Source organism: Phyllostomus discolor, chromosome 6 (assembly GCF_004126475.2).
Source record: "Phyllostomus discolor isolate MPI-MPIP mPhyDis1 chromosome 6, mPhyDis1.pri.v3, whole genome shotgun sequence".
Classification (NCBI taxonomy): Eukaryota; Metazoa; Chordata; class Mammalia; order Chiroptera; family Phyllostomidae; genus Phyllostomus; species Phyllostomus discolor.
Window position 1 is genome coordinate 158,003,601 of NC_040908.2, and position 9,183 is coordinate 158,012,783.

Genomic DNA, 9,183 nt, shown 5'->3' on the forward strand with positions numbered 1-9,183 from the left:
ATTGCAGATGACCCAGGGGCAAGTGTAGATTACTGTTTGAGACCCTCTACTCTAATCTGCTAGAATCCACTTAATCTACTTACCAAAAGATCAAATGTGCAGGATACAAGGTAATGTCCTCATGTGTCCACAGTCCCATAACCACAGAGAGATTTAAAGCTGAACTGGACCCCATCTCAATTCCCTAGAAATTGTAAAATTGCTTGACTGCATTCCTGATCCCCTTCCTCTTGAGAATCTCTGAAATCTGCTTTCTTTTGGTTAAAAAACTTGGTGCTTGGAAGGCCAATTAAATTCTATGTTCTGTTATATTTCACACAAACCAGGCATATCATATATAATATAATACATGACCTCATCTATATTGTAGGAATATGAGAAAATGAGAAATACAAATTGGACAATGAATTATATGTATATAATGATGTCATAATCCTTAGGCAGGTTTGTAAAAATCCTGGTCTGAACTCATGCAATTATGTGTGCTTGTAGAGACATTAAAAAAAAACTTCATTTCAAAGAGAAAATACTTATAAAATATGTAAAACTACAGGTAAGAGAGTAAAAACAAAAAATGTCCAACCACCTTTATGAGTAATACTCACATTTTATTCTTCATTGCCTTTAATGAATGTCTTTAGAATAATGAGATTGATAAAAGTAAGTAAAAGTTTGCATAATATTTCTCACCCTCCATTAGTTTCATAACATGCTTTAGGTCAAATAAAGGTAAAAAGCTAAAGAAATCTAAAATGGAAATTAGAAAACCACAATTTTAACCTGTACCTGTTCCAGATCACAGATTTTTTTGTTGTCTGCATTCAGTCTTCCAGAGCGTTCAGCACTGTCCCCTCAGTGACCTGGTTTATATCACCATGGCTGTGCCTGGACCTAGGTGGTGGTCTCTCAGGAACAAGGGACAGGTATAATAAGATGTTTCATCATCTGTTATTCCCTACAGGCTGCATAATTGAGAAAGAAACATGGGCCTTTTTCAAATGTTGCTTCTGTCCCCGCCTACCTTATGGCCTAATGTTGTACTTAGCAATAGTGCAATGACCATAATGAGCACTCTTTACTTCTAGCTCACCAAATCTCATACAGGTATATTGTTTCCATTTCATAATTTATAAAAACAACCACTGAAATTACATGCAAAGACACACATATACACTCTCACATTAAATATTTTTACAAAATAAATATTTTTGTAAATACAAAAATACTGACTATAATCATAATGCTTAGGGAAAACTAGATTTTGGTGTCTCTTATAGGATTTTTGACATTCAAACAAAAATTCCATCAGAATAAATATAGCTTATATGCAAATAGTTATTCTGAATAATGTTAAAGTAGCCCTTTTTTACATTAATTTATTCATTCTTCTTTTGCTAGTATCCTGTAGGTTTATAGAGAATCTTTATACCATCATATTTGCATATCAGTAAAATTATACATTCATAATTTATCATAACTATGTTCTTCTTTAAAACAAATTATAAGAATGAACTTTAAGAGCATATAAATTTGACTGTAAATAAAGTCAATTTTGGCCTTTTTACCAGAGTGAGATGTTTAATGTTGTTTAATAATTACCATATATTATCATATATGTTATGACATATACATCCTGAGTTGTTTCTAATAAACTCATTATGGGATACAGAAATGGAAACCTAGAGGTAATAAGTAAACTAGAGTCTTTTAGACATTTTTCACCAAATTCATAAAAGTTGCTCAAAATAGGTGTTCGTGAGTATTTGGTAAAATTCACCTGTGAAGACATCTGGTCCAGGACTTTTGTTTGTTGGAAGTCTTTTGGTTACTGCTTCAATTTCCCTAGTTGTATTCTGTCTATTCAGATTCTCTGATTCTTCCTGATTCAGTGTTAGAAGATTGTGTGTTTGTAGGAATTTATCTATTTCCTCCTGATTATCCAATTTGTTAGCATATAGCTGTTTGTACAATTTCCTTACAACCATTTGTATTTTTTGGTATGGGGAAGAGGGATGTCTCATGCACTGTTGGTGAGCTTGCAGACTGGTGCAGCCACATAGAAAGTAGTATGGACTTAACTAAAAAAATTAAAATGAAACTGTTTTATGACCAAGCAATTCCATTTCTGGGAGTTTATGCTTGGTAATGACACCAAAGGAAACCAGCTTCACTAGTCTTCTTTTTTCTGGAAACAATATTAGAGGTGGCAACACCATAAAAGTCCTAGAGGAGAACATAGACAGGAAAATCTCAGACATCCCAAGCAGCAATATGTTCACCTATATCTCCCCTAGAGCAAGGGACATAAAAAAAAGAGCAAACAAATGAGAACTCATCAAATAAAAAGCTTTTGCACAGCTAAAGAAAACAGCAAAATGAAAAGGGAACTTAGCACATGGGAAAATGTATTTGCAAATGGTATCTCAGACAAGGGTTTAATCTCCAAAATGTACAAAGAACTTATAGGACACCACTCCAGAAGGAAAAACAACCCAATCGAAAAATGGGCAGGAGACTTCCGGCAAATATGGAGGCGTAGGTAGACACACTGTGCCTCATCACATAACCAAATCAGGGAAACAAAAAAAACCCATAAAAACCAGAACTGACAGAAAATTGAACTGTACACAAGTTTGACAACCAAGGAATTAGGCATATTCATCCAGTCCAGTAGGAGGGGTGGAGTTGGGCAACTGGTTGAGTTGGGCAGGGGCAGGGACAGGTCTCAGCAAAAAGAAAAAAAATCATGTGTTTGGTTGCAGATCCCGGGTGCACAGGCAGCAGCAAGCAGACGCTGGGCTCAGGGTGGCATTGGGCAGACCCAGTGAGGTGTGCAGGGTGAGTGGCTAACCAGGAGGTCCCACATTGTGTGTAGACAAACCAGACGAAGCTGGGGAGCAAGACAGACCACACAACCCAGGGCCCCAGTGTGGAGAAATAAAGCTGCAAACCACTGATTGAAAACACCTGAGGGGGTTGTGGCTCAGGGATATACTCCCAGGCTCACAGGAGAGTTTGTTGGAGAGACCCACAGGGTTCTAAAATGTACATAAGCCCACCCACATGGAAATCAGCACCAAACAGGCCCATTTTATTTATGGGAAATGATTGAAGGGACTGAAATCTGAGAGAGAGCTGAGCAAGTGCCCTGATGAACACCTAAGGCTCCACCCCTCACACATAACAGGCACAATAAGACCAATAAAAAGAAAAAAGCCCAAATGGAAGAACAGATCAAACTTCAGAGAAAATACTTTTAAGAGACAAAGAAATAGCCAGCCTATCAGATGCATAGTTCAAAGCACTGGTGATCAGGATGCTCACAGAATTGGTTGGTTTTGGTGGCAAATTAGATGAAAACCTGAAGGCTATGCTAAGTGAAATGAAGGAAAGCACACAGGGAATCAATAGTGAAGGGAAGAAAACTGGGACTCAAATCAATGGAATGTGGACCAGAAGGAAGAAAGAAACAATCAAAAAGAAAAGAAGGAAGAAAGAAGAATTCAGAAAAAAATGAGCAGAGGCTTAGGTATATCCAGGTCTTCTTTAAATGTTCCAACATCCAAATTATAGGAGTACCAAAAGAGGAAGAGGGAGAGCAATAAGTGGAAGAGTTATTTGAACAAATAATAAAGGAGAACTTCCATGATCTGGTAAAGGAAATAGACTTCCAGCAAGTCTAGGAAGCTCAGAGAGACCCAAAGAAATTGTACCCAAGGAGAAACACACCAAGGCACATCATAATTACATTACCCAAGATTAAAATGATGGAGAGAATTCTAGAAGGAGTAAGAGATAAGGGGACAGTCACCTACAAAGGAGTTCCCATCAGACTGTTAGCTGATTTATCAAAAGAGACCTTATAGGCAAGGAGGGGTTGTAAAGAAGTATTTCAAGTCATAAAAGGCAATGACCTCCATCCAAGATTACTCTATCCAGCAAAGCTTTCATTTAGAATGGAAGGGCAGATAAAACATTTCTCTGATAAGGTCAAGTTAAAGCAGTTCATCATCACCAAACCCTTATTATATGAAATGTGAAAGGGACTTATCTAAGAAAAGAAGATTAAAGTATGAAAGTAAAATGACAGCAAACTCACAGTTAATAACAACCACACCTAAAACAAAAGCAAAAGCAAACTAAGAAAACTACTAGAACAGGAGCAGAACCACAGAAATGGAGATCACATGGAGGGATAGCAACAGGGGAGTGGGAGGAGGAGAGACCAGAAAGGTACAGAGAATAAGTAGCATAGATGGTAGGTAGAAAATAGACAGGGGGAGGGTGAGAATAGTACGGGAAATGTAGAAGATAAAGAACTTATGACAAATGGAGATGAACTAAAGGGGGAAATGTGGGTGGAAGGGGGTGTGCAGGGTGGAGGCGAATGAAGGGGAGAAAATGGGACTACAGTAATAGCATAATCAATAAAATAAAAAAAATTTTAAAAATTGAAAACATGTTTTAACAAAAAGAAAATGGGCAAAAGACATGAATAGAGAATTCTCCAAAGAGGACATAGAGAGCACTCAGAGACACATGAATGGATGTTAACCCTTAGAGTGGGGCAAATTAAACCCATAATGAGATACCACTCCACACTGGTCAGAATGGCCAAGATAACCAATTAACAAACAAGTGCTGGTGAGACTGTGGAGAAAAGGAAACCCTAGTGCACTGTTTGTGGGAATGCAGACCACTGTAGCCACTCTGGAAAATACTAGGGATTTCCTCAGAAAACTAAAAATGGCACTGCCTTTGGACCTAGGAATTTCTTGCTGGGATTATGCACTTAGAATCCTGAAACACTAATTCAAAAGAAACTATGCACCCAACATTCATAACAGCACAATTTACAATAGCCAAGTGCTGGAAGCAACCTAAGTGCCTATCAGTAAATGAGTGGATCAAAAAATTATGGTACCATTATACAATAGAATACTATGCAGTATACAGAAAGAAGGAGGTCTTACTCTTTGCAGCAGTATGGATGGGTCTGGAAGCATTAAGCTAAGGGAAATAAGCCAGGTGTTGAAAGACAAATACCGTAAGATCTCATCCACAAGTGGAACCTAATCAACCAAACAAGCAAACAAAATATAACCAGAGACATTAAAATAAAGAACAAACTGTCAGTAACCAGAGGGGAGGGGAGAGTATAATAATGCAGTAAAATAGGGGAAAAGGTTATCAATGAACACACATAAAGGACACATGAACAAAGTCAAAGGATGGTAAGATCCAGGATGGGAGGAGGGGATGGGTGATATTGGTGGGAGTAGTGGGGGAAAATGGAGACAACTGTAGTTGAACATCAATAAAAAAGAAAGTACTCATATTTTGAATACGACCTATTTGCTTAAAAATGCAGTAATCATTTATCAGTGAAGTGACATTATCACAGAAATACTCCTTAAAAGTTGCTCTATTATTTCTCAAGAATATACTGGAATTTATTGTAGATAAGGCAGCAGTGGAACTAAACCTTTTAGGACAATGAATTTCAGAAGTTTCTTAGAATTCAACAGTACATACATAGATTTGCTTTCAGGATAACCTTTTTGATATGTAATGTGCAAGAGATTACTTAAGTGGTAAGTATATAGCTAAATAACTTTAAAATAAATAACCTTGTAGCCAAGACAAAACAACAAATAGAACACTACCAGAATGACAAAAGCTGTCTACTTGAGGATATCCTTTTTTAAAAAATATTTAATTGATTTGTTTTTAGAGAGAGGGGATGGGAGGGAGAAAAAATGGAGAGAAACATGTTGTGAGAGGGAAACAGCAGTTCATTGCCTCTTGTGCACTACCCACAGGAGACTGAATCTGCACCCCAGTCCTGTGCCCTGATTGCGAATCAAACTGGTGAGTTTTCATTTTGTATATGCCACCCAACAAACCGAGCCACACTGGTCAGAGCACCAGAAATCCTCTTAGGTCAGTAGTCTCTCATCCAAAGGAGTAATTACATTCTTTATTATTATCACAGTAGAATAGTTTTGAATTGAGCACAAGCAGACACCTAAATCATGTGCTGCTGTAGGCAGTTATACACTTGTTCACATTGTGCATTCAGTTGCAAAGATGAATCCCATTGGTGTAGAGCATTCTTTTGTACAACTATGTCATTATTTATTGATCTAGTTTAACCAGCATGGGAGGTGGTGGAGTTGTTTTCTCTCTTGTTATTTCCAATATTTTTGTGTGAACACTCTGGTAATGCCCTTTGGTAGACACTAATACTCATTTATCTTGCATATAAAACCAGGAGTTGAAAATGTGTGTGGGTGTGTATTTAAAATTTAGATTTAGTAAATATTGTCATACAGTTTTGTATGAAGTCTGCCAATTCATCTGGCCGCATCACACTACCCTTGTGGGAGTGCCTTGTTGAACATCCTCACCAATAACTAATAGAATCTTTTCCTTTAAATGTAGCCTTTATATGGAGTGTTTGATATTCCTGACAACTAACAAAGTTGAATACTCACTTTTACAAAGTGTGTTTCACAGCAAAAATTCAGGACTGAAGGCTTGTGAAGTAGACCAGCTTGATGGTGGTGAGACTCCTGCATCCCAAACTCTGTCTGCTCTCACTGCAAGTTCCAGGTCAGGTCTGGTTGGCCTACAGCTGTACTGTATTCCATTGGTATGAGTGTATTCCAAGCCATCTGCCATTGATCAATCATGCCCAGTGGGTATGTGCACTGATTGATAGACTTATGTTAATATAATCCAGGATGCAGTACCTTGAATAAAGAATTAAGATGATTCAGTTTCAGCCCCTCATTTGACAGAGCGGAACCAGAGGCCCAAAGAGAAAGAGTCGTTTGTTGAAGGCCACAGGTAGAGTGAGATGGGAGGAGGCACTTGGACTGAATGTTGTTTTCACTGCCTCCACAGCTCAGAGTGTGTTTCTACAGAAGATTTCAAGGTCAATTGAGTATTCTGCCCCTTCATATGGAGCCACGGGCTTAGATATCATAAGAATTATATCTGTTTTGATTTAACATATTTTCTAACCAGATTCTTACCACACAGTACTATTTGGTTGGATGATTGTACATAGACAGTAACTGTCATCCCTGGTAGTCCTTGTGTTTGGAGGTATTAATGCCTGAGCAGAAATAAGGAATGATAGTTCTCTTACTAGTCTTACAGTGAAACACAGTGTTACAATATGTAACACTGATTGATTATACAAACTTACTGAAGAAGACTATGCTCTGGGGCCAGAAATGGGGAGGGAAACCTACAGAGGGTGGAATGACAGTGTGGTTGTCTTCTGGGGAATGAATCCTTCCAAGTTAGGACAGTAAGTTGAAAGAAAGTATATCAAGTGTGTCAGGAAAGAGTCCAGCCATTGTTAACATAAGAACAGTTTGTGTCACATCATTGTAAGCTGTTAACTAAAAAGAGTGGACTGGAATGCCCATGATTGGACAATGACCACTTCCCTGCACTAGTTGGAGTGGTAGAAGCCACTGAGTGAGTATGTGTGCTGTGTGGGCATTACATTGAAAATGACTGAGCATCTAGAGCAAATATCTGCATCAGATTTTATATTACGTTGAACATTCCTGTGTAACCTGTTGGGATGTTTCATAAGGCCACAGCGATGGGCAACTGGTGATCGGCAGCTTCATCTGGACAGTATGCACCCTAGTGCACCATGTGGCCTGCACCGTTGTTTGACTAATCACCCAGATTAGTGAACATCTGATCACCCAGGTGACTTAGACCCCTCCAGCCCTGAATTGGTACCCTGTGACTCTGCCTTTTCCCCAAACTAAAATCACCTTTGAAAGTAATGAGATTTCAGACCTGCAAAGAGTTCTAGGAAAATATGACAGGGTAGGTGATGGCTACTGGGAGAACTGTGGGAGGTCCCAAGATGCCTACTGTGAAGGGGACTGAGATATCACTGTCCTGTGTGTAATGCTTCTTCTATCTTGGATCTTCTTCAGTAGATGTCTGTATTTTTTCATATTTCATGGCTGGATACCTTCTGGACGGACCTCATACAACTCAGGTGAGTTTGAGTAGAGGGAGAGGGGATGGAGTAGTGAGGGAAGCCTTCTGATAGTGAAAATGTATGTTGGGTTATAATCTAGATTACAGTACCCTTTATTCCAAGGGGGGCTATCTTTCCAAAAAGGGACTTGTCTATGTAGATCAGTGGTGAGGTAGGGCTTTGTCCAAAGTGGGGTTTCAATAGAGAAGAATGGAATGGTGACCTATGAGTGAGGGGAATCAAATGCTTTTTTCTAAATACTGAGCAGAAAATGTCCAGAGTACAGGACTTCATTGTAACAGATAAATATTATTTCCTTTGTAGCTAATTATGCCATTACAGCCACCGACCTTGGAATAGGGACAAACAGAATACCATGAAATGAGGAACTCTGGGATTAATGATTGGAACTCATTTCTTGGCAGTGTGGGGTCCGGGGTTAGACTAATAGATTGGGTCCGGGGATTTGACCTGCACATAGGAATGGTGTGGCCAGCATAGGTGGCCATGAAAAAACCTCTACTCAGCTCTAAGAATGAAGGCAGGGTCAGGAAAGACAAGCTCTGAGGTGGATGGCAGAGAGCCCCACACCCCCTGAGGCTAGGATGCACACAGCAATGTGACTGCTGGGTGAGCCGGCTCTACTGCAAATGAAGGTGGATCCTGGAGATTTCACTCCCTGACATGAGTCCAGGAAGCACACAGTCTCTTCTCTCTGCAGTGGGGCTTAGCTCCTGATTGGGGGGTGGGGGATAGTTGGCTCTGTATGATCTTAGAAACTTTCTTCAAGAATCACAAATGGCTTATTATATATATATTTCTCCTAATAATGTATATATTAAGTTTGTGATAAAGAGATCAGGAAACTGAGACTTAAAAGGATTAAGTGCTCTAAGGTTACTCAGCTACCCAGGAAAGGATTTTTTTCTCCTTTCTTTCTTATTGAGTTTACTGGAACAGGAATATTTGGACAGATTTGAATTCAGATGTGTTTCACTTCAAATTTTAGTTCTTATTTTTGGAAAAAACCCTTTGAATTTTACTGTTGTTAAAGTTCAGTTTTATGCCTACCCCCCCCAGCCCCTTCCCACCACCCTAACCATCCCCACCTCCCTCCCCTGTTTCCATCCTGCCTTGTTTTTGTCCAGATGTCCTTATAGTTG